General features: G+C 45.1%; 1 protein-coding gene across 1 annotated transcript in view; it reads right to left on the bottom strand.

Annotated features, from left to right (window-relative positions):
- EXOC4 (exocyst complex component 4) overlaps window positions 1–12,757 on the bottom strand; it is a 393,637-nt gene that overhangs the window by 99,362 nt on the left and 281,518 nt on the right. The gene's annotated exons all lie outside the window — the stretch shown is intronic.

Genomic DNA, 12,757 nt, shown 5'->3' with positions numbered 1-12,757 from the left:
CAATGTTCAGCAAAACAAAAGTGAACGTGCTCTTAAACGCCACCTTCTTTTCAAGGCTGGACTGTTTCATGTTCATGAGCTCTCATTCCTGTTATATCAAAAATAAGAGTTTATTTGGGAAGCTCACATCTTTCCAGACACCCAAATGTACCTACCTGAGCATATCAACTCCTGGGTTAAACTGTCTGCATTAGCTCACTGTCAAATCCACATTTCAATGGGAAAAGTCTTTCTCTCCTTTCCCAAACTTTTCCATTTCATTGTATCTCCAATGCTCTGGTGCTGGTGAATTATTCACGTAAAAATTAGCAGAGAAGGACTTGTAACTTGAAATCTGACTTGATGGAAAGCAGCTTTTCTGGCCGCTCTTCAGCCCAGCTGTGAAATGCAATGCTGAATGCAATTAAAGAGATGCTGAGCCCATATTCCCGGCTTGGGGCCGTGATATGGAAACTCCAATATGAATTTATATCCACGCAGACAATTCATTTCAATTAAAGGAGGTTCTGTTGGCCTTAAAACCATGCAGGTGTTGCCAAATTATATTTAAGACCCTAAAAGACTGAGTAAGCCCTGATACCCTCCAGCTATTTGTTGGTTAGCACTCAACGTGGGTAGGTCTTGCTTGCTCGAGTCCATTTGTCATGGATATTTCTCCCTGATCTAATAGCAGGTTCTTATTTTCACAGCATCAGCTGCTCAATCTTAACCTCTTCTCTCTTTTCTCCCCTTTTTTTGTGCTGTTTTGGTTTTGATAGTTCAGACTAATCTCTGCTTTGCGGTGTGCCAACTGCTCTGAGACCCATGCCTCATCCCTCCCAGTGGTTACTGGTAGATGGTTCACAGGAAGGGCTAAAAAGCATCATCATGGCCAGAAGCATTTGATGTTGCTTTGAACAGGGAACATCTCTTAAACGTAGTGTGGTCCAGTGATTCGGAAAGGCAATGCTAACCAGGAAGCCATGGGCTATTTGTCCCTCTGACAGCCCTTTTGTTAACTCTTTGAGGAGCTCACTCAACACCCAGCCCTCTCTTGTGGTATAAACTTTTCTATCTGCAAACTTCAGCTGTCTTCCTAAAGCATGTGGCTACTTCCCTTGCTAGTGGAAGGTGTCCCTGAAAGTGGCAGGGGGGTGGAACCATATGAGATTTAAGGTCCCTTCCAACACAGACTTCTGACACCTCCTCTTGGTGCAGCTTGAGGCCGGTTCCTCTTGTCCCATCCCTTGTTCCTTGGGAGCACAGCCCAGCCCCTCCTGGCTCCATCCTCCTGTCAGGCAGTTGAGGCAGGGATCAGGTCCCCTCTGAGCCTTCTCTTCTCCAGACTGAACCCCCCAGGTCCCTCAGCCCTTCCCCATCACACTTGTGCTCCAGGCCCTGCACCAGCTCCATTGCCCTTCTCTGGCCCCACTCCAGCAGCTCAGTATCTCTCATCTTCACTGTCTAACCAGGGTAATGGTGATCAAGAATATTTTTCATCCTGTCTAAAGTGCCATGGAAAACAATAGAGCAAGAATTAAATACAAAATGCCATGTTAATACCAAAGAGGGGTGTTCAACCTGTCACCACCCTACCCGTAGTACAGCCTCTGACACCACCCTTAAATAAGAATAAAAACAGCAAAGCAACAAACCTCCATGCTGTCTGCTAGAGGTGTTGTGGAGCTCCCTTAGAGGCTTTAATGTTTGATTTGTTTCATTTTCAAGCTTATTTTCCTTTTAATTGTATGCAACTCAAGAGGTAACTGAGGCTGATGCTATTCATGTAGACAGGAATCGGATGCAGCTGAATGACCATCATTTTTTCTGTCCTTTAATGTTTAAATTGACATTATTTAGAGCTAATGAGATAGCTCTCATCTCACTCACACTGGAAGAAGCCCAGTGTAACTCCATTGACTTCAAGGTCAGTGGAGATTGTAATCTAAGATATCATCTACACAAATTCAATGCTTTTCAGTTCTTCCTTGTTCTTACCTTTTCCAGCAATTATAATCAGCACCTAATTAATTAAAATAGAACACAGCACAAGGCAGGGCTTTCCTGTAGAGTTGTATCATTTTACTCCATTTTCATTCCATGCAGCAATTTACAGAGACAAAAGGTCCCTGAATATTGTAATTAAATTCATAGAATCAACACAGAATCATGGAATGGTTTGGGTTGGAAGGGACCTTAAAGCTCATCCACTTCCAACCCCTGCCACAGGCAGGGACCCCTTCCACTAGAGCAGCTTGCTCCAAGCCCCTGTGTCCAACCTGGCCTTGAACACTGCCAGGGATGGGGCAGCCACAGCTTCTCTGGGCACCCTGTGCCAGCGCCTCAGCACCCTCACAGGGAAGAGCTTCTGCCTAAGAGCTCAGCTCAGTCTCCCCTCGGGCAGGTTCAAACCATTCCCCTTGGCCTGTCCCTACAGGCCCTTGTCCCAAGCCCCTCTCCAGCTTTCCTGCAGCCCCTTTAGGCACTGGAGCTGCTCTAAGGTCTCCCCTTCAGGAGCCTTCTCTTCTCCAGGCTGCCCCAGCCCAGCTCTCTCAGCCTGGCTCCAGAGCAGAGCTGCTCCAGCCCTCACAGCATCTTCCCTCTTGTGCTGGGAGCCCCCAGCGAGTCCTGGATGAGGCCCATAATGACCAGAACTAGGGCTGTAGGACTGGGACCACCAAGAGCTTCACGGTGCGGCTGCATGGGTGATGCAAGGGAGAAGCTTTTCCCTTTGTATAAAGTTCATGCAGGTAAAAATCACAGCACAAAAGGAGGTTATGTACAAAACAAATTCCCATCCTGCCAGCTTTGTGTGCACGAGCAGAACTATTATTATATTTTATATTTTCAACATGGAAAGGATCTGTTTACAGCTAGTAGCAAGAGGGGAAATTTTTAATTTACTGCCTTTTCTCCCTTCTTTCAGATGTAAATTAGAGTGCTATTAACCTTTAAACTGCTAGCAAAGTTTATACACTAGCAAGAACCTTTCTCCCTGTCAGTGGAGGGAAAACCATGAGGGGAGAAGGAACAGTGTGATGGCAGCATCTCCGCATCTGTTCACCTTTTAATACTCCTGTTGACAACCCCCTTCCTTCACAATCACAGCTCCTTCCCTGCGACCCTCCCACTTGAAACGGTGCTTGCCAAGGAGGGGCAGCCCCGGACAAAAAACAGCCTTAAAAGACGGGAGCTTCTTTGCTTTCCCTTTGAACAATAGATTAATCTCTCTTTTGTTCTCTACGAGAACTGGGTGTCACATTTCAAAATGCACGTTTAGAACAGGTATAATTAAACCCCTGCAAAAAGGAGGGAGGGAAAGAAATTAGAAGGGAAAGTAGTAATAAAGGCATTTTCGAGCCTGGAAGGTACTTCGTGCCTCCCCCTCCGCACACAGCCACAATTACATTCCGCAGTGGAAATCAAAAGTAATTATAAAAATGAACTTTCCTTCAAAAAATGAGCAGGTTGTGAAAGGATTTCCTCCTTTGAACATCTCAGCGCTTCAAAAGGAGGAGGAATTAGTGCTGACAACTCAATAAAGTAGCCATCAATTATTTAAAATGCGATGGCTCTTCTCAGCCAGCACTTCTGATTAGGAAAACATTTCAGAAAGGAGAAATTAGAGTAATTCTTCCTAAATGAAATGGGCCCAGGCTTCAAATGCAAAAGCAAAAAACCCAAAGAATATGACTTCCAATGAGCCTGGCAAGAACACAGAAAGTTTCTTCTTTTGAAGCCATCTATAAAGTTCCATGAGACTGTGCTCCAGGCTGGTTTGGGTTGGAAAGGAATTTAAGATCATCCAGCTCCAACCCCTGCCACGGGCAGGGACACCTTCCACTAGAGCAGCTTGCTCCAAGCCCCTGTGTCCAACCTGGCCTTGAACACTGCCAGGGATGGGGCAGCCACAGCTTCTCTGGGCACCCTGTGCCAGCGCCTCAGCACCCTCACAGGGAAGAGCTTCTGCCTTATCTCCAACCTGAACTTCCCCTGTTTCAGTTTGAACCCATCACCCCTTGTCCTATCACTCCAGTCCCTGATGAAGAGCCCCTCTCCAGCATCCTTGTAGCCCCCTTCAGACACTGGAAGCTCCTCTGAGGTCTCCACGCAGCTTCTCTTCTCCAGGCTCAACAGTCCCAGTGTTCTCAGCCTGTTGATTTGGGATTCATAAAGGAAATTAAACAGAGGGAAGGGAAAAAGTATCTGTGCTGTTACGACAGACACAACCTTCAGCTAATGGATGCAGAGAGAGTCAAACTAAGCCCAGCCAAGCCCCCAGACTCTACCACTGCTGTGTTTCAGATAAGCAAGAAGTTAAACTTTCCTAGTGAAAAGTTCTTAAACAAAACTCCTGGAGGGCTGTTTGTGATGGAGCGATACAGACCTCCTTTAAATTAAGGTACACACAGGTGGATGCTCAGAGCTTCCTGCACACTGCACCTATGGTCATCCATCACAGAAACAATGCTAGTGAAGTCAAACCCCTGGTTTAAAAGTGAAGGAACACTTAGGAATAAAGGCAGCTGGAGGGAAGGAGGAAGCTGGGTGAAGTATCACTTCTGTGGCAGCTGTGTCTGAGATTTCACACTTAGTTCTCAGAAGCACCCTCAGGTTAAAGAGAAGGCCAGCTCTGCCTCTGCATCCCATGATGTGCTCTCCTGCCACGATGCTGTATGCTTAACGAGGCTGCAGATGAGAAATGTGTACTTTAAGCTTTGAACAAACAGGAGGGTGGCCAAGCTAATGGCTTCTCCTCTGGACAGAAAGATAAGAGGAGCTGTTTGTGACACCAGCCATGTGGGCTCAGCCATGTGAGGCAAAATGAGTATTTATGAGAGCAATACTACAGCCGCAGGAGCCTGTCTGGGTTGTTTTGGGTAATTAAAATAATCAATCAAGGCCTGTGACCGAGGCTGGGGCAGAAACATGCGGTTCACTTCCAACTTGTGAAACAAATATGACTGCAAGAAAAGAAAGTAGAACAGAAATAACTTACAAGGAGTTCTGGTGGTTTTACTGCTCTTGTGGTTACTCGCTCAACTGTCACTGAAAACCAGCCGCACAAAGAAGGTGAGGGTGAACACTAAATACCACATCAGGAAAGGTCCTTTAAAAGGGTTCCTCTTAATCAGAGAATCACAGGCTGCTTTGTATTGGAAAGGAACTCAAGCTCACCCAGTTCCAACCCCCTGCCATGGGCAGGGACACCTTCCACTAGAGCAGCTTGCTCCAAGCCCTTGTGTCCAATCTGGCCTTGAACATTGCCAGGAAGGTGCTCCAGCCCCTGATCATCCTTGTGGCTCTCCTCTGGACTTGCTCCAACGGCTCCATGTCCTTCTTAAAGAAGTATAAACACTTAAAGAAGAATATATGTAAAAACATATACTTAAAGAAGTATATCTTGTAAGATATGGATGCTTCTTTGCATCTCCCTGACAATACCTTGGAGGCACTCCCAGCACCACACAGGTGAATATCCCAAAGTCTCCATGCACAAGATGTTGCACGCTCATAAAGTTGCAGAATGGTTTGGGTTGGAAGGGGCCTTAAAGCTCCTCCAGCTTCAACCCCTGCCACAGGCAGGGACCCCTTCCACTAGAGCAGCTTGCTCCAAGCCCCTATGTCCAACCTGGCCTTGAACACTGCCAGGGATGGGGCAGCCACAGCTTCTCTGGGCACCCTGTGCCAGCGCCTCAGCACCCTCACAGGGAAGAACTGCTTCCTTATATCTAACCTAAATTCCCGTTGACTTCTGTCCAACCCATAGATCACTGGATGCATAAAGACTGCAGGATTTAAAAATAAAACCCTATCAGAAAGAATAGGAAAGAATGAAGCAGACTATGCAAGTCCTTTCTCCCATCACCATGAAATCTCATATTAATTCAGGAACAAAAGTAAAAGCATAAAAGCTTGGCAGCTCAATAGATACTGCATTTACGGAGACAGGATTTGTCCAGAAGCTGTACAGGGAATTGCAATGAGACAGACAGGACCTGCTAGCGAGATGTCAATCTTCGAGGCCAAGAAGACTGTGACAGCTATCTTTTATTTCTTCCCCCCCCCTCTCCCCCCCCTTCTTTGTTCTTCCTTTGCCAGCCATCTCCAGCATGCAGGAATTGGAGTATCTCTTTCCACTTTGGCTTGAGTCCCACTTATAGAATCATAGAATAGTTAGGGTTGGAAGGGCCCTTAAGATCATCAAGTTCCATGGGCAGGGACAACTCACACTAAACCATGTCACCCAAGGCTCTGTCCAACTTGGTCTTGAACACTGCCAGGGATGGAGCATTCACAACTTCCCTGGGCAGCCCATTCCAGTGCCTCACCACCCTAACAGGAAAGAATTTCCTCCTTATATCCAATCTAAACTTCCCCTGTTTAAGTTTTAACCCCTCACCCCTTGTCCTATCACTACAGTCCCTAATGAAGAGTCCGTCCCCAGCATCCTTATAGGCCCCCTTCAGATACTGGAAGGCTGATTTTAGTCTTATCAGACAAACAACCAGAAAAAACAGAGAGAGACAGAAAATGCACAGAGGCAAAGTCAGTCCTCACTCTCAGAGTGACCCTGAGGGCTAACTGTCCCTTCTGCTCCCTCAGAGCAGCTGATGCCCATGGATTCACGTTGGCCATGCAGTTATCCACCTTCCCCTTGGCTGCCTGCTGCTCTTCCCACACAGCCCAAAAGATGAGGATGCTTTTGATAGCCAGAAAAGTCAAATATGACTCAAAAAAGACAGCTCTTAGAAGACGGGATTGACAGAGCGCTAATGCAGTTCACTCCCTGTCAGCGGATGTGTCAGAAACCATTACTTCTCTCCAGCTTGTCCACCAAAAAATCTCACTGCAGGAAGATCAAAAGAGACAGCAGCCAGTCTGCACCCTCCAACCCACCCTGAAAACACAAGGTTTGACCCCATTCCAACCAGGTTTCTCAGCACCACAAGCTCATGAGGTTGTGCTTTCCCAATCTGAAGCTGCTGGTTCCCAAGAACATCCAGGTCAGGTCATCACTGTTGGTCAAACTCGGAGCTTCAGGGTGGAAATAGAGCTTTCCTGGCTCACGTCGTCTTCTCAAACAACCCATCAGACACAACCCTGAAAGCTAATGACCTGAGTTCACACTGAAATACTGTAACCTAGAAATGATACAGGCTGATGTACTACAAAAACAGAGGTTACAGGCAAAGACGTGTTAGAAAAGCCATCTTTGAATAGCAAGTTTTCCCAATTAAACTAAATACTTGAAAAAAACATTTAAGATTCACTAATCAAAAGCACAATGTAATTGCTAAGAGGTACAAAACTGGGTGTTCTCTCTTTATAAACTGGTCTGCTTTGTCCATCACATCTTTTGATTAGACTCACTGATAGAAGCCCCGCACACACACTTTCACCTCTAGTTACGCAAGCCCATTGTGGCTAGGCTGACCCTAGGGAGGTGTATTTTAATAACACTGGAGTAATTTAAACCAGAGATCAGCCCTAACAAGATACAACCACAAGTAGAAGGGTGAAGGCCATAATGTGGTCACTGGATCAGTTATTATGCTTCACACCTAATGTGCCTGAGACAGATGCAAGAGCTGCACCGTGTGCAGGCTTCACATTTCCTCATGTAAAATACTACATGATTTACATAAAGACTCCTGGTCTGCTCTATATATCATACATGGGGCATAATGGGGAACAGCAGCCAAAAACTGTGGCTAGGAGAACAGCTTTCCAGCAGGAGAGCAGCCCAAAGGATCTCCATCTCTGTAAGTTTTCAAGACTCACCGAGACAAAGCCATGATTGACCTAATCTGGTGTTGGGCAGGCTCTGGTTCTGGGCCAGACCTTCAGGCAGATGAGACCAACTCCCAGAGGTCCCTTCCAACTAATGTAATGGCAATACTATGATACCAGCTATGAAAACACTCAAATAATGGATATAAAAGACCTAGAAATAACAGTAAGCCATCATTTATGAAGTTCAAATCCAATATGGATTGGCATTGGGCAAAAATTGTGTTCAGATACCTGTTGAGGTGAACAAAACAAGTTGGCGGTCTCAGGTAGGACCATGATCAAAGACATTTTGCACCCAACTCTAACTGTGTTCAATGTAGACTTAGGTTAATTTCTAATGGAGCATGTTCTAAGCAGAGCAGCTGTGATTTTGCCAGCTCTCCAGAAGTTTGTTTAAACAGGAGAGCAGTTCTCACATGTGCTAGATAGAAACCACATGGCCAAGAGCAGCTTGGTGTTGAGCCTCAGGTCATGAAAGATGGGGAACATTAACCTGGACTCAGGTTAATGAGGGTTATACAGATTCTGGCTGACTCCAATGTGAGATTGCACCCCTGTAGGGAGAAGGCACCCAGCAACTGAAGGGATTAATAGGCTACAGAGACCTCAACCATATGACTGTTTCCTTCACGTCAACCATGAGTCACATTTGTGGGATGGTTTGTGAAAGCTGACTTTGCTTTTGCACATCCACAGAGAAAGAAAGTAATTCTGCCTTCAAGGTATGCTGTTTCAATGTGTTCATCCGCAACTTAAAGCCATTTCCTACTTGGGCTTTACTGAATGTGCAAGTTAAACTTGGGTTTTCAAATAAATTGAAGCACTGCCATAACAGCTTGACTACAGCTAGGAATCGCTTTTATAAACCCCTCGTCATCAGCCTCAGTGGAGAACTTCCACATCTGCTAGATGACTTATATGGGAGCCTTGTAAATGCTCCTGTGAAAGGCAGTAACCACAGTAAATGTTTCCCCCAGAGGAAAAATCAGCTAAAGAAATACTGAAAGCAATAAGGAGATACAGACTTCCATGGAGAGCCAGTCTGGTCTCTTATTTCAAACTGAAACAGAAGATTCAGCTAGAAACTCTGCCATGGACTCAGCTGGTGGCTCTTAACCTCTTGACATGTTGGCTGTGTGATGGAAACAGACAGACCACACAGGGGATGACAACATCTGCAAAGCACTTCATGCTGGTTTAGACACCATGTCACTGTGAAAACATTAAAATGTGAAGAGCAAAACCACTGGTGCTGCCTCAAAAGTCATATTTGAATGGGAAATACCCACCTGACCAGTCATGCCTGCTCTGCAATGGAATCTGATCACTGGAAGCCAACTTGAAAAGACAACTAATACTAATAAATAGTATCTATTCACTATCAAAGCATATGCCCATCACTACTGGTGAGCCATTTAAACACCACTCACTGTGATGTTCTTCTTCTTAATACCCAGTATTTTGATGGGAAGAAAACATGCCAAAGCTACCAGTGATGCCTCCTTGGGAAGTCAAAAGTGAGTGATTACATGCATGCCATAAGCAGTAATGGGTGATGGGATAATCAGCTCCAGCAAGTCATTACCCTGCAAACAGCTCCACACTCTGACTATTAAGGAGATTTTAACTGGATTTTCAGCCTCTGGAGCTTGGCCAGAGAACTATCACACCTTCCTTCCATCTACACAATACTGCTGTACGACAATGATCACGCTGATGCATTCAGGTTAGATATAAGGAAGTTCTTCCCTGTGAGGGTGAGAAGGCCCTGGCATAGGTTTCCCAAAGAAGTGGTAAATGCTCCATCCTTGGCAGTGCTCAAGGCCAGGCTGGACAAAACCTTGGGCAACATGGTCTAATGTGAGGCATCCCTGCCCATGGCAGGGGTTTGGAACTGGATGATCCAACTGGTCCTTTCCAACCCAAACCATTCTATGATTCTATGGCTTAAAGAAGAAGTCTCACTTGGCTGCTGTGGAATGGAAAGAGCAAAGCAACTTGCACTTTTCTTGTCAGATGGAGACAGGGCAAGAGATTTTTAAGGCCAGTATTAGTAGTGACCACCTAGCTGGAAAGATTTATCACCTTGACACGAACAGTACAAGAAGAGGCTATAAGAAGCTGTTAAGCTGCTTGTAGCCTAATTTAGTATTGATTTAAACAACTGCAGTCTGAAGCTTAAGACAGAGTAATTTTGAGCCAAATTAGTTTCAGGGTTATTGCCCAGAGAAGCTGTGGCTGCCCCATCCCTGGCAGTGTTCAAGGCCAGGTTGGACACAGGGGCTTGGAGCAAGCTGCTCCAGTGGAAGGTGCCCCTGCCCATGGCAGGGGTTGGAACTGGAGGGGCTTTGAGGTCCCTTCCGACGCAAACCAACCTGGGATTCTATGATGATTCAGTCACTCCTAAAAAGGAAAGGATTTACAATATCATACGTTTAAGGATGTAAGAATGGAAAACAAGACCATCTACAATGTTTTGTAGGGTTTTTTTAAAGCATCATCTTTACAGAAATGGATGATTCATCGCTGAGGACACGATGGCACAGCATGCTAGAAAACCTCTTATCTATAAGCTAATTCGGTTCTAACATGTACTGATAGTTATCAAAAAGCAGCTCTTACCAGCCTGTGCAGTGGGAACTGATAATTCTTGAGTCGTGTTTAAATCACAGCCACAGGAGCTTAAGAAAGATCTTCAGGATAGAAAAGGGTGGGATGTTTGAATCATGAACATGGACAGCACAAGACAGGACAGAGAAGCAGAGTACTGGAAGAGAGGTGCCAGGCTCATTCACTCCCTACACACTCTGTTTTAATGGTACCCACGAGGTGAGAAGGGCAAAGATTCCAGGCTCCAGCACTGCCAATGTAGAAATAGCCTTTTATTTTTTTTCCTCTGTTAATGTAAAATCAATAGCATTATTTTAGGGAGCTATTTGGATGACTTGGTTCAAAGAGGCAGCAATTTTTCTTCTCTTTGACAAAATTACCCTTGTCTAATGTCGGGAACAGGCAGCCCTTCTGACCATGTACGTTCGGACCAAGAATAATTCCAGTTCAAAATGATTTCCATCCATCATGAGAAACAAATTACAGGAAGTGGATGAGAAAATCCCCAACCATTCTGACTCTTCAACCTCATGTGAACTTTAAGAGAATGTATTGATATTATAGACCACATTTTTGTGGCTACAAATGAAGCCATAATCCACAAAAAACACATTACTGCACTAAGAACCCAACCCAAATCTGTAAGGTCAACAACCTCCCTGGTCTTGCTCCAAAGATGACGGGTTAATGTTAACATGAAGCATTTTCAGCTCTTGATAAGGTCAGATGCCTGTGCAGGTTGAGTTTGGGTTCTCAATCAGTTTAATCCTCAGAAAACAAAGGAAAGGCAAACGATACAAAATGCAACATAGAATATACCTATTAGTTTCCATATCAATCAAAAGGAACACTGAATAACATCTTTAGAAGACTCAGACTATGAATCAGTAGAGTTCTGTTTTATTTCTAACTCTGGGCACCCTGTGCCAGCGCCTCAGCACCCTCACAGGGAAGAGCTTCTGCCTAAGAGCTCATCTCAGTCTCCCCTCTGGCAGGTTCAAGCCATTCCCCTTGGCCTGTCCCTACAGGCCCTTGTCCAAGGCCCCTCCCTGGTCCCTCTTCAGACACAGCCTGCCCTTGTGCCCATGCCCTGCTCTCATTTTATGGTGCATGTGCTCAATGAGCACTGAGGCTGAAGCAATTTTCCTGGTGGCAATTATTTACTATGGGTTGTATTCTTCCACTTTAGGGTTTTGATAACTGAGTTTCTGAGAAGGCTGCTAAAGCTGTACCTTGGCAAGGAAATGACTCAGGGATGCTGTGCTGCTCCAAAACACCATTTTAACTCCTGGAGTTAAATCATGCACGTACAATACTGGTCCCTTTCCAAGGACGCTATTCCCTCTAAAGACTGCTGAAAATCACTGGAATCTAATTTTGCTTTGCCTCTGAAAGAACCATCCCACACCCACAGCACCAGGACAGGTATAGAGTTAATGACCATTAAACCATGCAAAAATCCTAGCAATTTCCCCCAAATAATAACAATAACAATAGTTATTACCATTATTATACATCATTAAAATATACACACATTTTACAGCTATAAGCAAAGATAGAATGCAGCCAGATAAACCCTGGGAGATGCATGCTACTTCATAAGAACTTTGTAAATATTATTCATCCCCAAAGAGTGATTTTAGATATAAGAGAGAATAATTTAAAGGGATCAAAAGAGCTTGACCCAAATCACAGCAACAGTCAGAGAATGCTCCATCCCTGGTGGTGTTCAGGGCCAGGTTGGACAGAGCCTTGGGTGACATGGGTTAGTGTGAGGTGTCCCTGCCCATGGCAGGGGGGTTGGAACTGGATGATCTCAAAGGTCCTTTCCAACCCTAGCTATTCTATGATTCCATGATTCTATGATTGTGTGCTTATTCCTTTCAGTTCCATGCAACATGTATAACTCAGAATTTGGATGCAGGCTTCCACATTGTCCAGCCACCCATGTAGCTGGGATGACAACTGTGCTTGTTGCCATTATCACTACTCCACATCAGAGTTCCAAAAAGCTGTTTTAAAATCGGCTTCTCACCTAAATACTCTAACCTCAAAGCCAAATCTCTCAAATCTCCCTTATCTGCCTGAGGAAGCAATACAGCTGCCTTGCTGCAGCAGCAACACATCAGTCACACATGCTGCACTTGGGAGGCAGCAGACCTTATCTTTGCTCCTCCTGGTAGTTTGGCATGTGTATTTAGCTCAATCTCACACCTCTGTGATTTGCACAACTTCTAAGGAGGGATACGTTATTGAAAATAAACCTCTCTGGTAGCTGTTCAACAAAGCTGGTATCAGTTTGTCGTGATGGCTAAAAGGTGCTTTAAGAATTTCATGTGCCAGGCAAGACGCAAAGATGCCGTTAGCTTGA

The sequence above is a fragment of the Neopsephotus bourkii genome, unplaced genomic scaffold (genome assembly GCF_033783945.1).
Source record: "Neopsephotus bourkii isolate Nb327-2 ecotype Australia unplaced genomic scaffold, CSIRO-AGI_Nbou_v1 NB_281, whole genome shotgun sequence".
Classification (NCBI taxonomy): Eukaryota; Metazoa; Chordata; class Aves; order Psittaciformes; family Psittacidae; genus Neopsephotus; species Neopsephotus bourkii.
The sequence above is the reverse complement of the archived record's forward strand: the minus strand, read 5'-3'. Positions and strand labels throughout refer to the sequence as shown.